This window comes from Thermobia domestica, chromosome 16 (assembly GCF_964235325.1).
Source record: "Thermobia domestica chromosome 16, izTheDome1.hap1.1, whole genome shotgun sequence".
In the NCBI taxonomy this organism is placed as follows: Eukaryota; Metazoa; Arthropoda; class Insecta; order Zygentoma; family Lepismatidae; genus Thermobia; species Thermobia domestica.
In genome coordinates this window covers 155,818,212-155,839,516 of record NC_137469.1, presented here as the reverse complement: position 1 = coordinate 155,839,516, position 21,305 = coordinate 155,818,212, and the positions used below count along the sequence as shown (strand labels likewise).

At 35.4% G+C, this 21,305-nt stretch overlaps 1 protein-coding gene across 3 annotated transcripts in view; it reads left to right on the top strand.

The window, feature by feature from the left end:
• Positions 1–21,305, top strand: part of Nox (NADPH oxidase) — a 613,528-nt gene that overhangs the window by 345,224 nt on the left and 246,999 nt on the right. The gene's annotated exons all lie outside the window — the stretch shown is intronic.

Here is a 21,305-nt window from a genome sequence, read left to right as displayed (position 1 = left end):
TTCACTTTAAAATAATCGTCCGTCTTCCTTAGCCTAAGGCATAGAGCGTTGAGTTAATTAAGGAAAATCATGGTACAGAAATAATATATTTGAACTATCTATAAAGTAATCTTTTGATTTTTTGTTTTCCCACTGTATTACATTTGCATTAACTTATAGGGAAAACCATAATTATAATTCAACAAATAGATTGATGATTATTTTTGTAAGCCTTAATGTATTATTCTAGAATGTTGCTAATTAGTAGTCTTAGGAGCTAATAGCATATTCAGTCTTTCTCTATTTTAAAGAATTTATCTCTCTTGATTTCTAAAACAAAACGAAACTTATCAGAATATGTGTGATATTTACTTGTTTTCAAGTTCAAATGTTAGGATATGAAAGATGTGTCAAGTATGCAGAATTCCTCGTCTTTGTCTAAGTGATTTCAGCCTATAAAATTTTTATTACATAAAATATAATATAGAAATGAAATTGCCATTCCTTAAATATGCGTTATACTATTGACTTTTATTTTGTTATGAACTTTTGCAGAAAACAAAAGCAATGGTAGTTCTATTTATTCTAAATGAATTTGAGTTGCTCAATAAAACATACATATTGTACACAAACCATTCTTGCTGCTGTTTTAAACATTCCAAACTGTAGTTCTCTTCTTAGGGAAAGCGTGGTACGTACAACACATACCTGGTTTCAGAATATCCAGAGAATGTTGCAGTAGCCTATTGTTCGAAGAACAACCTGCCACAATGATTAATATTATGTTGCAGAATTTTAAATTTATTGTTTCATTCATCTATTAAAAGAATACTTTGAGAGCTACTATTCTACACCTGTTCTCTGTGTCATAATCATACCTATAAAGTGTAATTGCACAGATGGTAGGCTAGCTTCTGTTGCAGAAACAAAGCATCTGTGTAAGCGAAATGACGTTTTGAAACAAGGTACACGCCTTTTCTCCATTTCTTTCAATATAGTAGAAGTAGGCATCTGTTGGCGTATGTGGAAGGCGGTAGTCATTGTCAAGATGTCGTTGTAAGGTAGCGGACCAGTAGAAGCTTGAAATCCTTCTCACTTTGCAAACACCATCTGATTTTAATTTACAACTGAAATTTGTATAGGCTTTTCAAAGTCAAACTGTTGTTCGTAGGAATTCAACAAACTATTGGTAATTTGGTTTGCAGGAATTGAAACATGGTGGAATGTTACATTATACATGTAATGATGCAAGTAATTCAAATTAAACATAAGTCTAGCACATAACGCCTGAGTTATCTCTAACGGTCGTATACTTTGATTTAGACATTGCACTCATATTACATATCGTCGACAGCGTCACAAACTGTCGTATCTCAGTTTTCTAAACTTTTCAGGAGAGCGATTTTTAGGTTTTCACACAACTTTGAACAGCCATAACTCAAAATCTATTTTACCGAAAGGAGAGAAAATTTACCAAGTTATAACTTAAAGCATAGGAAGTCAATGGAGAAAGTTTTATGGAATTTGCCTGTAAAAGCTTGTGGAAAATCTGGCGGGAAAAAGATACGACAGTTTGTGACGATGGTAATCCTCTTTTGTATGAAAGATACGACGCATATTTTTTATACTGACAACTACATTAATAGATGAACAATCGGAATATATTGCACTTTTATTGAAAAACTTCGTGTTTATTACACAAAATAATTTAACAAATGCTTCCTGAGATTCTTGAGGGTAAAACGAAATTCCTGAGAACAGAAAAGAAACACAATATTAAGAGCATACTAACCATAACATAAAATAATGCTATCAAGTTGTCGTTGCCAGAATATAAAATCTTGCAAAGTAATTTGCAAATTGCATGCTTTGATATTGCACTTGAGAAGGATGGCTAATGTGGTAAGTTTCTGTAAAATTGAACATGTTCAGGGTTTCGAATGATTGGAGTTGGGCCCGGACACAATCATAACGAGTCCTCGTAGGCGTGGGAGACCCGGGTTCGATTCCCGGCGGAAGCTCATGTGGTTCGGATTCCACGTTAATCAGTAGGTCCACGTCTCATATAGCCTCGCTGCTGAAAGGGACGTTAAAAATCAATCAATCAAAACGAGTCCTCGTACTTCTCTGGAGCGATAATTTTTGACAAGTATGCAAAGTAGGAACTTCCATCTGGTGGATTCAATTTGCGTTCTTTTCAAGGAAATAGTTATGTGTCCTCAAAATGACTTGTCTTAAACTGAATGCAGTTTGGATAGTCTTTGTTCACTTTTACTTCGCGCATTTCCGTCCAATTGATTGGATCTCCAATTTCGTCACGTGTAGCTAGCAGAATACAAAGACATTGGGACAGAGATCTAGTCTCATACATCGCTTCTGTCAACACAATGATCGGTATATGGGTTCTTTTTTCTTGCCAGTTTAACAATCGGTTCAAGTTGCGAGGGTACAAAATTACTGCCACAGTGCTTAATAGATGTGCTTATAGCACTGTGGACTGAATCTCCCTCATTTTGTCCATGCCATTTTTGTTCAAAGAATCGGAGAGAAATTTCTCTGATGTTCTTACGTGTTTGCACCGCATACCCCATCATAGCAACCAACCTGATCTCCTACTAGGTCCATCCTGTATTTCTCCAACTCATTCATTACGGGTTTTAACGCGCCTCTCTTTAAAGATTTCTAATATTCCATGTTCCAAATCTCATATCCATTTTCTTTTGCTGATGTCGTGCCAAGTTATCAGTCTTGGTTCGAGGCTTCTGTGATTGTTTCTGAAAAAGTGTCTTTTTTTCTATTATAGGATGAGTTTGTTAGGCTCACCCAAACCCTCAAGCTGGAGGGCCACTCCTTGTCTGCCCGCGACTTATTCAGTATCTTCGCAGCTAACCTCTATATCTAAAGGCCTTCTCCTCGATCCGCAATCTGGGGCCGCGGTGGCTCAGTGGTAGAGCGTTCATCTCTGTTTAATGGGGTCGCGGGTTCCAACCCCGCTCCCGCCAAGTGAACTTTGTAGTGGACAAATAGCGTGTGCGTGGGTTTCCTCGGGGTTCTCCCGTTTCCTCCCACTTTCTTCATTACATCATTTCATTCATTTCTCATAATCACCGTCTCCTTTAGCCTAACCGGCATAACCGTGGGACGTAAAACTCAAAAATGTCATGTCATGTCGATCCGCAACCTGAGGACGCTCCATGCCTTTAAATATATATGTTTACAGCCCCGCATTGATCAAGTATAACATTCTAGCTTATAAGTTTATTTGTTTCGGCTGTTCCGAGCTTAAGATATAAGTAAAAATACATTAGGAACAAATGATAAAGAAACTGAGACTACCTGATGGATAACAATAAGAAATGATATAAAAAGCAATGAGTTTATCAGTACGGGACTGTATACCTACTTTTGGGCCACTTTGTATATATAAACTAATTGCTTTGAATATAGGCGTAACTGTCCAGTTGCGAAAGATCTGTTGCTCACAAACTGTCGTAACTCAAGATACGACTGTTTGTGAAAATGGTTTATATGCTTCATCTCAAGATACGACACAGTGACGTCATCACCACCGTCAAAACAACGCATATTAGAGATCTGTCGCTTTGGGACATTGTAGAAGTCAGTGTATGCAACTACATAGTAAAATATCTCAATTTTCGATTTTTTTTGAGATACGACACTTTGTGACGCTGTCGTTATGTATTCCCTCCTACACGATGTCAATGGCCCCATACTTTTTGCCAGTTTATTAATACCCGCCGCAAAGAAACTGACTCCTGCTGAAACCAATATATTTGGAACTTCCTGTTTGGAGGTGAGGGAGGTAATATCTTTCTAATAACTTCTTTACATATTGAAAGGTGTGACAGTCACAGAGTGGCACTTAGGGGCGTTAGGGTTAATGTTCAGTAACTCTCGGAGCAATCTCTGACATTCCCCGTATATAAACCTGCCATATTTTCTTCGTGAGAATACGGGACAACTTAGATCTCCCCTCCACACTTTCCAACACAATCCAGTGAACTGTAGCTCTGGTTATAAACAGCATAATAAGCCGCTGTGGCTCAGTGGTAGAGCGTTCATCTCTGGTGCATGGGGTCCTTGGTTCGATCCCAGCTCGCGCTAAGTGAGCTTTGTGGTGGACAAACCCGTGGGGGGGTTTCTCTGGGTCCTCCCGTTTCCTCCCACTTTCTTCATTCCACTATTTGATTCATTTCTAATCATTACTGTCTCCTTGAGCCTAGCAGGCATAACCGTGAGACGTAAAACTAAAAGATTTCGCCGCAGCTACTTTTCTCTCTTCGTTCCCTGCAATTAATTGTACGAACTGAAGATGTTTACAATTGAATTCAAAACATTCAAGATTCGCCGTAAAAACTACAAAAGATTCTCCTTATAAACTTAAGATGATATCTTTTTAAAATGCTTTACAGGAAAACAATTTGCAAATTATTTAAATCAGTGATACAATCTACCGTCAATATTCTTCGCGAATTCAGCAATATTTATTTACATGGCTGTGTTTGACAAAATTACGTTTGCCAGTTTAATCTGATAAATAGCTGATGTTTCTCCTTGTGTCGTATGTAATTGTTAGGACCAGCTTGCATATTTCTAAGCCCTGGACCAAAGCACAGTTCTGTGCTCCTAACCTCTCAAAAAGATTATAATTTTTGTTAACTTATTTAATGCCTTGCTGGAAAAATGTCACTCATCTTTCCTGCGCTTGTAGATGCAGAAACACTCAAAACCATCTTAATTTTGTTTGTTTTTATGATGTTGGAGAGTGTCCGACTTTCCACCAGGTGCAATGGAAAAGTAACATTGCAAATTTCGCTTCCTATCAAGTCGGACAGGGTGGTGTGATAACTTGCTCGGTACTGTTACATGCTACAGCTTATTGTTCATTCACTAATTACAGGATCCCCAGCAAACGTCAAAATTTTTGATTTTTCACTTTTCGAATAAACTGATATTGATAGCAGAAATGGGATGGAATTAAAATACCAGATATTTGCCTGTCTCGACTAAATTTTCAGGGACGTGGAACATTTGGGCCCAAAATCGGGACTGTCCCGTTTTTTACGGGACGTATGGTAGGCTTACCCGTATATGGTCTAGCATTGTTCTGCAACAGGACGTTACTTTTAATGTTTCCCTCATGTTCGCTCTGGAAGGCTGTGCACAGGACCCACAGCGATTGACAGTTAACGCATTGTAATCGTTCCAAAACCATTGTAGCAGAAAGTTTTCAGTTACAGGAATGTGTTTTTCAGCCTTGGCGATTGATTTTTATGTTTCGTTGGTTGTTCTGATTGTAAGAACCATGTCTTGTCATCAATACAATTTTGGTGAGAAGTAAGCGCTTCTGAAGTTAAAAACGCGTGAAATAGAACATGAACTGGCCCATACAAGGACTTTCATGTACATTTATAAAACTTTTGGATTCGTATGCGCTTCTTCCGATAGCTTAGTTTTTGTAATATATTGTTCAAACGGACTCAGCACTCATACGAAGTTCATGTGAAATGTTTCCAATAGTCCAATGATGGAACGGATCAAGAACTTAGTGAATTGTGACCCGAAATCAGTGAGACTTGAGGCCCACCAATCCCGCTAACTTGTGACCTGGAGACGACGAGATAATATGTGCATGTATGGGACTGCTAATGAAATGATATCAGAAAGACTCACACTCTCTTTTCTTTCACCGCATTTCTTCCTTGTTATGTGTGCCTGTGTCGAAGCATTGCAACGAAAGGTAACTACAGAGTCTATCAGAATACAAACGCATGAGAATTACACATACACACACGCAAAAAATAAATGTTTTCTTATGAGAGATCGTCTACATTTAATCAAACGAACCTGTAAAAGTTATTGTGTAGAATATGAGTGAGAGATATCGCTGAGGCCAAACAGTAGGTTAAATCCTTTTGCAAATATTTTTTGTTCCAATCCATTGCATTAGTTTTCAGTAAACATGAAAATTAAATTTGAGGTAGTCATGACATGGTATCTTCATTAAAAATCAAACACGTAAATATTTGAGCTCGAGTAGTGGACATCATTAATCCACTATCAAATTGTGCAGTAATGCTGTAGAGCTACCATTTCGTTTGCTTTCGGGCTATCTGCTTTGTGCAGGTTGCCGGGTCTGAAAAGGGAGACCCAAACCCGGATGACGCTGACAAAAGTCGTGACTCAATTGACTCCGGTGACCCATGATATCCCTGCAGTAGTCACTAGGTGTTTTTATGCAACATATTCTTCATAACTTCAATGATCTAAGCATTAATTACAAGTTATTCAAGTTGCTGGACGTCATTACCAATTCATGGCTACGCTAAAATGTCTTGCACTGTCTGTCCACTATACTACGCTCCAAACACTCAAACGTTTTCAGAGGAGACGTAAATGTCTCTCGTTAAGAGTCTTCACTATACTTCCTACTGCTTTCCGAAATTTTAATAAATAACTTGAAAATAAGTAAAAAATGTAAGAAAAATTAGAAATTGAGCCAGTGTGTGCACAGAGTGCTACTAGATAACCGAGTAAATATATTCAGATGTACAATCATAGGCCAGATATGTGGATATGGGTAGGTAGTTTATAACTTCATAAATGTTGGTTACTCAAAGTTTTATTTGGGTTTGAAAACAAGTAACAGTTTCATTTATTAATACTTTGTAAGCGGTTCAAAAATGCAGAATCTAACTTTTGCGTTCCACGGTTATGCCCTGTTGCCTGAAAGAGACTGATGATTAATGAAAGTAAATAGCTATGAAATAATTTGTGGAATAAGAATGTGGAAGGAAACTGGAGAACTCCGAAAAAACTCATGGATACGATGTTGTCTCTAATTCATATGGACGCGGAACGAACAAGAAATCTTCAGATCAAATGTTGAGAACCATCGTGCTCCCTTAAAGGGGCTCAGTTCCGAAGTTGGCATGTGGTTTCTTCTTCTTGAGTTATTTAGCAGTTGAGTTAAGAACTGACGGATGGATTGTGCTCTAATTGTACTTTTACTGTATCGAATTGAAAGGTCAGAAAGTTCCAAGCCTTCATAGAGAAAACAAATTTGCCATTTAATCATGGTTACACAGAGTATAGATTTCATAACGTAAGTTATTCTTTTGTCAACAGAAACCTACTCAATTCTCTTTTATTTTCTTTCTTGTCCTCTTTGCATTTTATTCCAATATTTTATTTTCTGTAATGTGATTTCCTTGAGTATCCGCCCTATATAGGTCATTGGTAGCAGGTATCTGAGAGCTGCGTCTAAGAGCAGCGTGGTGTGCTGCAAAACACAGTGACGCTGACTTGCGGTGACGTGGTCCAATTCATGAAGGTCAGATTTTTTTTTTTTTTAAGGAGGGGCGAGTAGGAGGAGATACTTGATTAGCTTGACCGCAGTGAAAACTTATTGAGTTTTAAATACATTCCTACTTCGTTCCGTACCCTCTCATTCTCATATTTCATCATCGCGAAACTTCATAATGTTAACAGTGGCAGCATGATCTAGTATGGAATACTGGTAGTAAATTTAGGTGCCAGAAATCATAGGAGCTGTAAAAATTTAAAATCAGCTTTCCTATATTGAAGAATGCTCAAGTGCATATTTGTCATTCCTTTCTCTCTCTCTCTCTCTCTCATTTTTTTCTTGAATTGCGCTGTCGTTCAAGTTTGAGTAAACTTATTAAAGTGCACTTCTTTATCAGTTTCCTACGATAATTATGAAATAACCTTGGGCACATCATTATTAGTTTTCCCCTGTTTTAGACGCTTCTGGAGCTACCCGAGATCAAAATTCTATATTACAGTTTGCGTGTGGGAAAAGATAAATAAAAGAGCACATTAACTTGACAAAAGAGGGACATCTTTTTGAAGTTCCCGTACAAGTATGCTCAAGGCAAGTCTATGCATACGAGCATACTGGTAGCCATTTATTCCCAATTCGACCATTGCATCTATCTTTAGGTAACACTTTAATTAAACCAATTAGAACAGCCATAGAAGGAAATGCTTTGACATAATTGACATCTCAAAACACGTCAATGACGAAACAAGAATTGTATTATCATTCATAATTTAATGATTAATATTTCCACTCTCGACACTGGAGCCGCATTCTATTCCTCATGGGAATACTTGTGCTTCGAATCTCACATTAAATTGATTCACATTTTATATAACCTTTGTTGTAAAAAGGAACTTAAACACGAACAAACAAAAAAGTTGTCACCCATACAAAAGTGATAAAGTCATCACACATTAATATTATTCCTTATTCTTTCTTAATTACTGATATTTCTAAATATAATTCCTATGCAGAATGAACAGAAGGTTGTTTTGTACAAGAAGGCAAAGTATTAAATATTTTTATCAGAGTTATTGTCCATTTTCGTCTAACTTTCAAAAGTAGAGTCTATTGTCTTACTATAATACTGTTCTCCCAAATAAGTATATTATTTAAAGAATAAAACACACCTTCCTTTAACGTTGACTAGTTTTGGTTAAAGCGGTGTAATACATCTAACCTTTAACTTAAACTTTAGTTAAATGCAAATTATCTTCTTTGGAAACATTCACTCTAGAAAGAAAGCTGGTGTCAGTGATATGGAGTAAAATATATTAAAGTGACCTCTTTCTAACTAGTTACCTGTTTAATTTGCAATTTTCACCTGTTTAATTTGCCAATTTACCTCTGGATTAATTTCAGTACAAATATACGATTCTATTAGGTTGATCATTGGATATTTTTTTGTTGAACAATGGGTGGTCAATGTAGGTATGGTTCAATGTGATAGAATTATAACGACCGGAATCCAGCTGAAATATAAAGTACGGAGAAAACAACGTAAGTGTGAAACCTATACGGGGATATGATTCTTCAATATTTAAATCTATATACGATAAATTGGTGATTTTTTTTAAAAGAATAACTTCTGTAAAGTTTCTGCACCGTTGCAGTTTCCTCTTTCTTTTCCTGTCAAAGTTAAATTTGGATGAACTAGACATGTATATATTTCAATAAAGTCTCATGTATCCATATATCGTTTCTGCAATCAGACACGTGAATGAAGTGGACAATAGTACTTTCTTTCGAAGGATTGATTTACCGTTTTATAACATTACGTAACAATACGGTATGTGCGTAGTTTTTTTATCGCTCCCCCCTCTCTTTCATTTTCTGTTTCTCACTTTATGACTGTGTAATGAATGTGGTCAGTTGGTTGCTTTGACTGCAACATATTTCATGTCTGCCTTCACCGCACAATCCCTGAGTCAGTGATCTTCAAGTATCATTAATAAACCTTGTTTTTTTTTTCTTCTCTTATGAAAGAATTCTATACTTCTTTGAGAAGAAAGAAAGGTAAAAGTAAATTTATCATTATTCACCTTAGGTTCATATATATATATATATATATATATATATATATATATATATGGTCTTAATGAAAGGTTATAGACCAATAACTTAAAAATTAGCTTGTTTTGTATAGGTCTAGTAAATGCTCCCATGCGTTACTATGGACAATATTTCTGGTTCTTCCTTCTGTACCTTTGATATACAATTCGTCTGAACTCAGTTTCACAAGAAACTTGAATGCCTTTTAGGCCCGCTATACACTGTAGGATAGTTCCTAGGAAATCTCTTACGATTTTTTCTCGACTCAAAATCTCAGCGTGCATAACATCGGATCGCATGCCATTTCATATATTTTGAACGATTCTATGAGATTTCTCTTGTTTAGAGCATGCTCTATTTCGGAAAGAAAATTCGTAAGATTTCGATTTATGCGACATCAGGTGAGAGGAAATCCATTTTTTTTTTTTTTTTTTAGAGGTGTGCAATTTAACAATTGACAAACATGGGCGTAGTTATCATGGTGCTATCTTATCTATCTCGCAAATTTGTGAAGTGTAATATAATTTTGAAAGAACATTTCACAGGAAATCCTAACATGTGGGCGCTGCACATATGAGCTTAATATTTAGTGAGAAATGCATGTTGAACTTCTCAAGCACGTAATCAGATCAGACAGAAAAAATCTTCTCGTGTACAGTATGGCACAAAAGAGTAGGATTTCCTACAAGATATGTCGTAACATTTTTCCGAAGATAAATCGTAAGAGATTTCCTAGGAACTATCTTCTAGTGTATAGCGGACCTTATGGACATTTGAGAAAACCATCCTCAATCTTTTTTTTTTTTCTTTTCTTTTCACTGCAGGTCAAACACAAGAAAACATTGAAACACAAATTTAATTATCTTAAATGAGACGTTCAAATATCAAATTTCGTACCTCTAACCTGAAGAGATTCCTAGATATAGACATCTTATTATAACAATTGTCATCCTTCTTTCCCCTTTTCCACATCGACATTCCAAAAGTCCATTCTTAGTGGCACCTCATATCACAAATCATATGTTTTGTCAACATGTGTTTATCAGTCAGTCAGAACTTGGCCTTTTATATATGGAGATTAACCTATCGGAAGCCAAGCTTCTGATGAGTGAAGAACGCTCTCTATCATATTGTTCAGAATCATATTATACATATACGTTATGCTTTCTTCCAAGTGGCCCGTAATATAGCAGCAACTAGATCTTTGTTAATTGGATAAATGAAGATTTTGGTGGTCCTTATTCCATGAACGTTGAGTTTACTTTTAATTTTTGCTCCCAGATTTTTTAAATTCATAATTGTTCTTTTATTTTCTTAACTCAAGAAATGTCTTAACGCCAACTACAGTTGAAATGAGTTCCCTCCCCGTTGGTTTAATGGTTAGCGCGCGCTCTTTTGGTGTATGAGGCCCCTAGTCCGATTCTGTGTGAGCAATGGTTAGAGTTGTATCCTAAACTCGCACGGCACGGTGGCTCTGTGGCAGAGTGCCTACCTTTGGTGTGTGAGGTCCCTGTTTCGATCCCCGGCCAAGTAATTTTGTGATGGACATCGTGTTGGTGGGTTTTCTCGGGGTATTCCCGTTTGATCCTATTGTCTCATTCCACCAATTCTTCCATCATCATTCACTTACTTTCATCATCATTTTTCTTAACCTAAATGACATAATCGTCGGACGTTAAACTCACAGAGTTCATCTCATTTTTTATCTTAAATTGTAGGTACACGTCTCATACACCTTCGGTGTTTAAAAGGGACGCTACACTGGAGTAAGAAAAAAAACTGACATGAGTTGTTTATTTTAATTATTTATACGTATAAAGTAAAATTAATTTAAACAAGCTGAACCTGCGCTCTGTACACAGCGCATTATTCACATATGACTATGAACCTCCTTGTCATTCCTCACATCATCTGTACGTCTCCAATTACAGACACAAGTCAGAGACGTCTTGATAAAAATCGGCAAGGGGTACCACGTAAAGGGGAAATTTTTTGATATTTTTTTTCAATATCTCGCACCGTTTGCAAGATTTGAGCCTATTTCCTGGAGATGTAATTCCAGGAGATTGTAATTCATGTATGATCAGTGTTTTCTTTCTTTTTGCATGCACTATGTAAGCAAATCCATTACATACACAATTAATTATAATTTCAATAATATATGGCAAAACACTTCAAATAATAAAAATTCATCTTAGAGTGGAAAATGGTTATCCCTCGGTTTTCATTATCATTTAGTCATGAAACAAACGCCTTAGAGACATGCATCCCCTGTATACAACTAGGTTGTGTAGTAATGCACAACTCGTAGGATATGATGCTTTTCAAAAAACTTTTAGTACTTCCAGTGTACCCCTAAAAATGTAATAAAGAAATAACGACCATGTTTTATAAATAGCCTATTCAATTAGAAGTGGACAATCTACACAAAATTTGGAATCGACTAGTGAAAACGGCACGTTTGTAGCACTTGTGGTTTTCGAGATCTCATTGTCAAAAGGATTGGATACGAACGTATAAACCTAGCATTTTAAAATATAGACTAGCTGAACCTGTGCTCTTTACACAGCGCATCATTCATATGTGATCATGAATCTCCTTCGAATTCCTCACATCTGTACATGTCCCTTTGCAGACACAACTGAAATAGTCTTGGTAAAAATCGGCAAGAGATACCGTAAAGGGGAGATTTTTTCGATTATTTCTTTCAATATCTCGCACCGTTTTTAAGATTTGAGCCTACTTCCGGTTGCAGTTCTTAATTCATGCATGATCTGTGTTTTCTTTCTTCTTCCATGTAGTATGTAATAAGCAAATACATAAACTAAGTAACTCTATGGCCTATGAAACCCGGAGGTTCAATGCCGCTTTCACAAAAGCTCTTCACTGACTTCTATCCTTAGCCAATTGGATCCAGTTTCTACTTTGTATTCCTATTTCTGTGTGATCCATCTTAATATTGTCCTCCCATCTGCGCCTACGTCTTCCTAATGGTCGTTTTCCGGTTGGTCTTCCAGTTAAGATTTTGAAAGCGTTCGTTCTTTCTTCCATTCTGGCTACATGACCTGCCCACCTGAGCCTTCTAGATTTGTTGACCGTAACAATGTTGGATAATCCGTATAAATTATGTAGTTCCTCGTTATGAAGATTCCGCCATTCCCTATTCCCGTCTCTCCGTCCGAATATTCGTCTCAGGATCTTGTTCTCAAATACTTTCAATCTATGTTCTTCCCTCAGAGTAAGCGACCATGTTTCGCAACCATACAGAAAACAGGCATGATTATGTTTTATACAATGTAAAATAAGTTAATACATTACACATAAAATTAATTATAATGTCAGTGATATATGGTGTACATTGGACAAAACACTCAAAAAATAAAGATTTATCTTAGACTGGAGAAATGGTTAGCCTTCCTTTTTCATTATTATTTGGACGTGAAACAAATGCCTGAGACATATACAACCCCAATATAACACTATGTAGTGTTGGAATGTTTAATGCGTAGGATATGATACTTTAGTTTTTTTTTTTTTTTTTAATTTCAACCGTTTCCAGTGTACCCGTAAAAATGTAATAAAGAAGTAATGGCAACGTTTTTTAAATATTCAATGAGACCTGGACAATATACGCAAAATTTGCAATCGGTCAGTGAAAACGTCATCTTTCTAGAGCCTGTCGTTTCCGAGATCTCACTGTCGAAATGATTTGGCACAAACATATAAACCTCCACAAACGTATAGTTTTAAAAATTCCAGAGATGGCAGCACAATTCACTTCCATTTATTTCGCAGAAGTCTTATTAAAATGCAAAGACTTTGAACAATAATTTATAAGGATAAACTTTGTGAAAAAGATCTTTCTCAGTAATTTATTTAAAGTACACCGTTTCAAAAATATTTGCCTTTGTTATAAACGTGAAATCACAAATAACCGTAAATTAAAGGGGTGAATAATAAAGTTATAGGTTGGAGCTCAGTCGCTCTTAATTGCTATTGTAGCATTTTAATAGATAGACTAGTTGAACCTGCGCCAGTGATGCCAATTGAAGGAAAATTTCCCTTCGCGCAGGGAATTTTTTAGTAAATTTTGGAGAAAAGGGAAATTACTTGTAATCTCTCAATATTGCAGGGAAATTTGAACCTATCTTCAATCATTTATAGATTGAATGTATTTACATATCTGATTAATCTCATTAAAAATCAGTATAAATTCAACATCCTATTTGTTCCAACCATAATCCGTTGCACTATTTCACATAAATTCTCACAAGTTATCTTGTTTTGCATTCGTTAATATTTATCAACATTACACATCAATCAACATATTCAGTTAAATTCGAAATTTTACAAAATGCTTATTTAAAATCTTTTATCAAAATTAATCTTTCCATGGTGATGGACAGAGATTTGCTTTCTAAGTTTATTTAGTAAAAAAGAAAAAAAATCTTCCCATTGTTGAATTAAATGCAGTGGAATAAGATGAAATATTAATCCAAAACAATTAATCCAAAGACATGAATAGTCTTACTATGAAATATTAACTAACTAACTAATATTAACTCTATGGCCTATGGAACCCGGAGGTTCAATGCCGCGTTCACAAAAGCTCTCCACTGATTTCTATCCTTAGCCAACTGGATCCAGTTTCTACTTTGTATTCCAATCTCCGCGAGATCCATCTTAATATTGTCCTCCCATCTGCGCCTAAGTCTTCCTAATGGTCGTTTTCCGATGGGTCTTCCAGTCAAGACTTTGAAAGCGTTTCTACTTTCTTCCATTCTAGCTACATAACCTGCCCACCTAAGCCTCCTAGACTTGACGACCCTAACAATGTTGGGTAAACCGTACAAATTATGTAGTTCCTCGTTATGAATTTTCCGCCATTCCCCATTCCCGTTCCTCTTGGGTCCGAATATTCTTCTTAGGATATTGTTCTCAAATACTTCCAGTCTATGTTCTTCCCTCAGTGTAAGCGACCATGTTTCGCAACCTTACAGAAGAAGAGGCATGACCATCGTTTTATATATTTTAAGCTTCAGATGAAATATTTCTCAATTAAATTATCACTCCAACTATTATAACAGTTGGGTTTTCCCAATCAGAAGATGTTTTTCCCAACCAGAAAATTGATTGTGAAGGGGATTACTTAGATGTAAGAGAAGAAAATCTGCGTCTCGTGAATGTAAATATGTATATATGGGCGAATACTGGGTCATTAGTGTATGTGCGTTTGTGTAAGTTTACAAATTTTCTAGTGACTGTGTGCACAGAATTATAAATTCTTAAGAATTCCGCATCTAAACTTTGATTTAGTTTGTATTGTGCTTACGAACATTCCTCGTGTACAGCTAAAGACAGTAGCAGCTAGAGTTTTCTTTGTAACTGTTCGTATTCGTTTCAGTAAATATGGGAGTGCTGTTCTTAATTAAGAACATACCAAATATATACTTAATATTTTCTTTGTACCTTAGGTTACATTAATATTAAAATCAATCATGATATCTAGGATAAAAATTAAGTTTACATAATATTTATTTTATATTTTTTTATGATTTATTTAGGTTGTCCGTCCTGACCGAGGTATTTGTAGGGTTTTTCCTCAGTCACACCAGGCAAATGCAGAGATTGCACCTTTAACATAAGTCCTGGTCTACACCCTTCCATATCTTTTCCCCTTCTCTATCGCGACGCCTTAGATACCTAAACAACAAATCATGTTCAAATTCTGCTTAAGCTCAAAGGAAGGCTGTCAGATATCTGCTTGTATGTGGTTATAAGATTGGGGTGGAAGCGAAAACGATTAAAAATACGTTTACTAAATACAGTACTTGAACGTTTTGGATGAAGGGAAATTTTGTTCGGAAAAGGGAAATTCTGAAGCTTGTGAAGGGAAAACGGCTCTGAAGGAATTGGCATCACTGACCTGCGCTCTCTGCACAGCGCATCATTCACATATGAGCATGAATCTCCTTGTCATTCTTTAGAACATCTGTACATGTCCCTTTACTGACACAAGTGAAACACGTCTTGAGAAAAAATCGGCAAGGAGTATCATAAAGGGGAGATGATTATTTTTTCTCAATACATTTCACCGTTTGCAAAATTTAAACCTACTTCCTGTTGGAGTTTCTAAGTCACGTATGACCAGTGTTTTCTTTCTTCTTGTATGCAGTATAATAAGCAAATACGTTACATACATAATTAACTATAATGTCAGTTATATATGGTGTTCATTGGGTAAACCACTCGAAAAATAAAGATTCATCTTAGACTGGAGTAATGATTTTCAATCCTTCCTTTTTCAATATTATTTGGCCAGGAAACAAACGCCTGAGACATATTCAACCCGTATATACAACAATGTGGTGTTGAAATGTATAATGCGTAGGATATGATGCTTTAGTTTTTTTAGGTTTCAACACCTCCAATGTACCCGTAAAAATGTAATAAAAAATAATGGCCATGTTTTTTTTTTTTAAATATTCAATTAGAACTGGACAATCTATGCAAAATTTGCAATCGATCAGTGAAAACGCTATCTTTCTAGAGTTTGTAGTTTCCGATATCTCATAGTCGAAATGATTGGCCACAAACATATGATCTATCTATTAAAATGCTACAATAGCAATTAAAAGCGCCCGAGCTCCAACGTATAACTATAGCTTTCAAATCTTTCATTTACGGTTGTGTGTGATTTCACGTTTAACAGAGACAAACATTTTAAGTACGAGTACTTTAAATAAATCAGTTAACTAGATCTTTTTCATAAAGTTTATGATATAAAATTGTTGTTCAAAGCCTTTGTATTTTAATAAGCCTTCTCTAAAATCAATGCACATGAATTGTGCTTCCATCTTCCGAGTTCTTTCAAACTATATGTTGTGGAAATTTATATGTTTGTGGCCAATCCTTTCGACAATGAGACCTCGGAAACTACAGGCTCTAGAAAGATGACGTTTTCACTGATCGATTGGAAATTTTGCGTAGATTGTCCAGTTCTAATTGAATATTTTAAAAACATGGCCGTTTTTTCTTTATTACATTTTTTAGGGTACGCATGGAAGCGTTGAAATTAACAAAAAAAGCACCATATCCTACGCGTTATTCATTCCAGCACCACGCTATTGTATATAGGGGTTGCATATGTCTCAGGCGTATATTTCATGGCCAAATAAGGAGGAGGAACGATAACCATTTCTGCAGTTTAACCAGTAAGATAAATCTTTATTTTTGGAGTGATTTGCCCAATGAACACCATATATAACTGACATTATAATTAATTGTATATGTAATATATTTGCTTATTACACACTGCATGCAAGAAGAAAGAAAACACTGGTCATACATGAATTAGAAATTCCAACCGAAAGTAGGCTCAAATCTTGCAAACGGTGCGAGATATTGAGAAAAAATAATCGAAAAAATCTCCACTTTATGATACCCCTTGCCGATTATTTTTTTTAAAATCAATACGTCTTTCACTTGTGTCTGTAAAGGGACATGTACAGATGTTGTAAGGAATGATAAGGAGATTTATGCTCATATGTGAATGATGCGCTGGGTAGAGAGCGCAGGTCCAGCTAGTATGATTTAAAAGAACTCCAAAGACGGCAGCATAATTCATTTGCATTGATTTTGGAGAAGGCTTATTAAAATACAAAAACTTTGAACAATAGCTTTAAAACATAAACTTTATAGAAAAAGATGTATTTAAATAATAATTTATTTAAAATGCACCTACTTCAAAATATGGTCTTTGGTAAACGTGAAATCACAAATAACCGTAAGTCAAAGGTTTGAAATCCAAAGTTAGAGGTTGGAAATCAGGAGTTTTTATAACTTTTGTAGCATTTTAATAGATAGACTAGCTGAACCTGCGCTCTCTACACAGCGCATCATTCTCATATGAGCATGAATCTCCTTATTATTCATTACATTTGTATATGTCCCTTTACAGGCACAAATGAAAGGCTTCTTGATAAAAGTCGGCAAGAGATACCGTAAAGGGGAGATTTTTTCGATTATTTCTTTCAATATCTTGCACCGCTTGCAAGATTTGAGCCTACTTCCGATTGGAGTTTTTAATTCATGTATGATCAATATTTTCTTTCTTCTTTCATACAGTATGTAATACACAAATACATTACACATACAATTAATTCTAATGTCAGTGATATATGATGTTCATTGGGCAAAACACTCCAAACAATAAAGATTCATCTTAGATTGAAGAAATGGTTATCCATCGTTTTTCATTATAATTTGATGATGAAAGAAACGCTGAGAGATATGCAACCCCTATATATAATTATGTGGTGTTGGAATGTATAATGCGTAGAATATTTTTTTTTTAATTTCACCACTTAAAGTGTACCCGTAAAAATGTAATAAGGAAATAATGACCATGTTTTTAATATATTCAATCAGTAGTGAACAATCTACGCAAAATTTCCAATCGATCACTGAGAACGTCAACTTTCTGGAGCCTTTAGTTTCTGAGATCTCATTGTCGAAAGGATTGGCCACAAACGTATAAACGTTTACAAACGTGTAGTTTAAAAGAACTCCAAAGATGGTAGCACAATTCATTTGCATTGATTTTGGAGAAGACTTATTAAAATACAAAGGCTTTGAACAATAATTTTAAGAAAATAAACTTTATGAAAAAAAAAGATCTATTTAAATACTTTATTTAAAGTGCACATATTTTAAAATATTTGTCTTTGTTAAACGCGAAATCACAAATAACCGTAAATCAAAGGTTTGAAATCAAAAGTTAGAGGTTGGGGCTCAGGCATTTTTATTGCTATTGTGGCATTTTAATACATAGATTGTTATTTTTAAGCTAAAATTAAGAGAAGTATATATATTTTTATCTAAATTTTAATGTATAATTTAGCTTTAATGATTTAAATTATTTTTACTTTAAAACATTATAGTTATTTCTTGAAAAATAAACCACGCAGATATAAAGTGATAAATAATTTGATCCCATACTAATTACTTTAATTAGATCAAATAAATTAAAATACAAATGTTATAAATTCTAAGTAAAAAAATTATTCTTCATTATACGTACTCATGTATCATTGCAATAAAAACACATATATACACGTATACATGGGCGGATTTAAGGGAGGGGCTATAGCCTTCCCCCTTGACGCTCAGGTATACACTGGATAAAATGGGCTTCAATCCAGCTTTAGACTGGATAAAATTGCAAGCTATGGTTTAGCCCCTCCCGTGATCATATCTTGGATCCGCCACTGCACGTACATATATTAAATAAATATATTTTTTGTTGAAATTTTCCTACTTGCTTTTTTATAAAATGAAATTAAGTAGCTTTGAAAAGCCATTTCGATAATGTAGCCATCCAACAAAGAGCCTTTGCTCTTGAATGTTTTACTGGAAAAAGAAATAAACCGTTAACCATTATTAAAATTTAATCAGTAACTTAACAAGCAAAGCGTTCACAATATCAAATTAATTTTGAGGATTGAAACTAAATAAAGAAAACTAATTTTATTTTACGTTTTTCTTTCAACGACTTACATGTAAAAACCAGCAGTTTGCAAACCACAACACAAAAGAAATCAATGGTGTGTTTATTTTGCGCGTAACAGCTAATAAGAATAGGTATTCTGCCATATTACTGCATCTAATATATCTAGTCTATATATAATATGGTAATACCTGGAAAAATTGTTGAAATAAATATGTTATGTTGAATGCTTCTACTACTTTTGTGATGTGATTTTTAGTTTAGCGTCCTTTTCAGCAGCGAGGCTATATGAAACGTGGACTTACAGCTTAATGTGGAATTCGAACCACATGAGCTCTCTCCGGGAATCGAACCCTGGTCTCCCGTACTTTGGTACGCTAACCACTTTGCCACAAGGAAGTGCTACTACTACTTGTGTATTAGCTATACTTTTCCACGTCAACCCTTCCAAACACGTTTACATGCTAGATCTGGCTTCCATAGTTGGGGCCCGGTATAGCTATTTCTGCTTCAAGAATATGCACGTATTTTGAAAGAATCTGTCGACGTAGCTTACCCATATTTTGTTGTGCTTTCCATAATGTGGAGCTTCAAACTCTTACTCTGATTGTTATAATTCTGAGTATATGAACTTAAAAACCTCTTAAATATCTTAAAATATTTGTGAAGGTACCTCATCGCTCTTTTATCGATACCGCCGTTATTAAGCCCTGGTTCCAAGTTTTATCATAACATATGTAAATATCTTTTCTCATTTTTCTAACATCAGTTTGCATTGATGATCTTAGCTATTGTAATAAGTATTGCTGTGTAGCCAAAGTACAAGTGCGTTGGATTCCCGGTGGCAATGTTTCTTTCAGATAAAATGTTCTAGGGGCACACTTACTATTCCGGGAGGGGGGTGGACACTTGATACTAGTCTATGTATTATTATATTATGGACGTATTATTTTTGTCTGCTCTGGGGGGCAGTGCTCTCCAAAAAACGTGTCTGGAAGAAACACTGTCCGGTGGTGGTACAAAATGTTTAATACTGATGCAGTGTTGCGAGTATATTGAATTATGTAGTGAACTCTGTTGTAAGAATATTCCTAAGATGCAATCCCATATGCTGACTACATTATTACTAATCTAAAAGTCAATTTAATGTTCATTTTCGTCGTGGTCAGAGAGTTTATCGCAATAAACACATTGGATGGATACATACTTGGAATGGATTCATCGTTAAGAATCTGAATTCGCTAGTTCTTCTCTGAATTCGTGTTTCTATTCTGAATTTCTTAACAACAATGTAAAAAAGCTGGTACTCATAGGTATCATTTCCAGAAGTCCGTTAAAACATGCAATGATATTTTTTTTCTTGATAAACGAATATGCATTTCAGATTTTGTTACGCAGTCAGTAATATTTAAGATTAGACTAATAGGTCAAGGGATGTCTTCAACTCTGAAATTTTAATGTGCGTTCATAATGTGTATTCTCTAATTCAGCTGTGAACTTGATGATTATATTCAAAGAGAGAGAGAGCGCAGGGCGTAAAATACCCAGTTCATTGCATAAGAAATATTTATGTACTGATGATTAGAAATACATAATATATCTACAGATAGATTGATATTATGAGATATGTATATATTGAGTGTTCTGAAAATGGCGCTCACGTACAAATGCAACCCAGGTCTGATCCCGTGCCTTACGTACTGTTAAGTTCAATGTATGCAAAATCCTGGCCGCAACTTGTCGGTTCAGACATCCCCAGTTACGTTACTTATAAGCGCACCATCTGAGTTCTCAGACCGACAAGGGGCGACTGCACACAACAGAGCGGTATTCTACAGATCAAAATAAAGCGAAAATGCTATATAAAGAAATACCCTCCAGGGCCTCCTTCAGCCGTTATGGGGAATTAAAACTTCACTATGTGGCAACGTCACATATTAATTGAGGACTATTGCATTGCTCTACGAATCCATTAACCAGTTACAACGATTGGTACGCTAATAGGTGGTTCTAGTGTCAACATTTATCGACTTAATTGACATTTGTAAAGAGTTGGCGTAACTGTTTGATGGATTGGTAGATATAATCTATGGTTCTTCATTTGCAACGTTTGTCACATAGTGCAATTAGTGTCTCCATACAGGATCCCGAAATATATACTTATTTATATTCTTTATTTTGACTTGTAGAATAATCCTTTGTAGTACTTGGGCGCCATTTTTAGAACACCCGATATGTATACGATAATATTATGAAGCAGAGAAACTAGAATAATAGATAAGCACTTGCATATCTTAGGTTATTACATCTACGTACGTCTTTATAACCTTTCAACTAATAGGTACAAAAGATAAAAATTTCGTCAAATATTGACAATAAGACGTTATTTGACAGTCTGTGATA